The sequence below is a fragment of the Coenobita brevimanus genome, chromosome 83 (assembly GCF_032717465.1).
Source record: "Coenobita brevimanus isolate Jiangsu-jjx chromosome 83, ASM3271746v2, whole genome shotgun sequence".
In the NCBI taxonomy this organism is placed as follows: domain Eukaryota; kingdom Metazoa; phylum Arthropoda; class Malacostraca; order Decapoda; family Coenobitidae; genus Coenobita; species Coenobita brevimanus.
This window is the reverse complement of record NC_137036.1, coordinates 3,698,928-3,701,858: the sequence shown is the minus strand read 5'-3', so window position 1 is coordinate 3,701,858 and position 2,931 is coordinate 3,698,928.

Sequence of the window (2,931 nt, the reverse complement as noted above, 5' to 3'; positions counted from 1 at the left end):
TTTACATCCCGTCACACGACTAAAAAACACTCAGCGCATACCTCCGCCGATGCCGGATCCTGACCCGGATTCTTCCCAAAATTTAATCATTTCTTTCTTGTCCCTTGTCCCACCCTTCCACAAAATTTCATTGAAATTAATTGGGAATTTTTGGATATACTGTGCGGTAGGATCTGGATCCGGACCAGGATCCACCCCAAAATTTAAATAATTCCTTCTTGGCCCATGGTTCACCGTTCCACAAAATTCACTGAAAGTCATTGAAAACTTTTGAAGGTACTGTGCCGTAGGATCCGGATCCGCCCCAAAATTTAATTAGTTCTTTCTTGGCTGATGGCCAACCCTTCCACAAAATTTTATTGAAATTCACTGAGAACTTTCAGAGATATCGTGTGAACTAACAAACAAAAAATCCCAGATCACAACCAAAATCTAATGGATTGTTAGTTGGGCCACACCCTACCCCTCCAAAAATTTCAGCCAAATCCGTTCATAACTTTTTGAACAATCCTGCTAACAGACAGACAAACAAACCAACGCGGGCGAAAACATGTACCTCCTGGTGGAGGTAAACAAGAAGGCGTTATTGGAGACGGTGGTAACTCACAAGCCTTCTGTGACACCTTTGGTTATACAAGTAAAACTAAATATACAAAATAAAACAAAGGCAATGAAACGAAGAGTTAAAATTTTGATTTTCATTACTGTACAGGCAAAGGATGTCAGTGAGAGCCTCATGAGTGGTAAGATGATTTATGGTGTCAAACAACATAAAGGTCGCAGTCTGTACGGCAAGATAGAATTGAGGGAAGTTGATATGTCTAGTGAGACATTGACCCTGCATTGTTTACAAGATCAGCCTCTACCCAAGAATGCCGAAATTGTACAGGTAAGCGTGTTTGGTCTGTTTGCTTAGTAACAGACTGGGTTAGTTTGTTTGTTAGGCTAGTGTGCTGGGTTAGGTAAAGTGAGGTTAGGTACGAAAATAAGAAAAACATGGAAGAATAATTATCCCGGGAAAATCAGACTGAATGCATAGTGTAAAAATGTTACACAGAAGGGAATTCTGTGTACCCATGTGTGCTGGCTGTGAGTATATATCCTTGAGATATGAACATCTGTACAGGGTGGCGTATAAATAGCACTCCACTACAAATTTATCCTGGGCTATTTTGTGTGTTGCATGGACGGCTCAGTCTGCTGGGGTGGGGGTAGGTGTGGCAGTGTTAGTAGGAAATGTAGAAATAATGCGGGTTAAACGTTGTCATCACTGATAGAGCCGTCCCCGCAACACACAAGAAATCGCCAAGCAGAATGGAACATGAGCTGCCTTGTATTTAATTTTTGCTGACCCTACAATAGTGTATTCAGTTTAGAGGACTCAGAGTGAAGCAGTTAATGAAGACTAACACCTCCTGTCTGAAGGGTTTTCTTAAGCTATACCAAGCTCTATTGGCAGCAGGGATGAAATTCACAATACTTCTTTGTGTTCAAGTGTTTTAACCTTATACTGAAAAGTGGACAGCAGGATTCTCATTTTTTTTTTTTAATCAAGTTGTCTTTGTTTTATTGTTTTTACCTTTTCTTATGTGTGTGTGGATGACACGATGATAAGATGTTTAATGGATGCAAGAGTATATAGAGGTTGGGGGAGTGGACTTTCTGACCACCAATTGGTGGTGGTCAGAATCAAGGACCAAAGGAAATGGAGAAATAGAAGAAGGGAAGGACCGGAGGAAGTAGTTCATACAGGGAGAGAGCAAAGGTTACAAGAGGATGGAAAAAAAGGCAGAATATAAGAGGGAAGTGGAAGAGCAATTGCGTAAATATAGATTGGAGCAGATGGGGGACGTGGAAGGTGTGTGCAAGATATTCACAATAGAAATCTGTGCAGCTGTTAGGTGGTGTGTGGGGTGAAGAGAAGACGAAAGGGGGTGCAGGGAACAGCATGGTGGAATGAAGAGGTGAGAGAGGCTGTGGCACAAAAGAAGAACGCATATAGTAAGTAGATGAGAAAAGGGCATGGAAGAAGTTGAGAAGCGGAAGAGAGAGTTATATATAGAGAGGAAGAGAGAGGTGGAAAGATTAGTAAAAGAAAGAAGAGGATGGATAAGGAATTTGGAAGGAATTTGAGTGATAAATGGAGGCGCTGTACGAAAATTTTCTGGAAAAAGGTAAAGAGAGTTTGAGAGGGTGCCAGAGAAGTTAGTTGGGGAGTGAAAGATGAAAATGGTAGATTACTAGTGGAGAAGGGAGAAAAGGTGAACAGATGGAGAGAACACTTTAAGGCATTGTTGAACATAGAGAACGAAAGCAATGCAAGTACAAGTGGCTGGGGAATGGCTGGAAAAAGGAGGGATGTGAGAAGAGAGGAAGAAATCAGTAGGATGGAAGTTGTGGAAGCAATGAAGAAAGTCAAATTGGGGAAAGCACCAGGAAGTGATGGAGTGTGTGGTGAAATGCTGAAGCATGGGGGAGAGATAATAGTAGAATGAATGTGGAATATGTGCGGATTGGCCTGGGAGGAAGGTAGAGTCCCGGAGGATTAGAAGTCAGGTATAATTATTCCCCTTTACAAAGGAAAAGGGGAAAAAGAAGTATGTGGTAATCATAGGGGCATTTGTCTTCTCAGTGTAATAGGAAAAGTATACAGTAGGATACTTATTGACAAAGTTAGGGAAATAACTGAGGAATTAGTGAGAAGAACAGGGAAGTTTTAGGAAGGGAAGAGGTTGTGTAGATCAGATATTCATTCTTAGATCTTTAGTGGAAAAGTTTTCAGAGAAGGGAAAGAAGTTGTATGCGTCCTTCATGGATTTGGAGAAAAGGATATGACATGGTGGATAGACAAGGATTGTGGAAAGTATTAAGAATATATGGAGTAGATGAGAAGTTGTTGAATGCTGTGAAGAGTATGTATAAGGGTGCTAA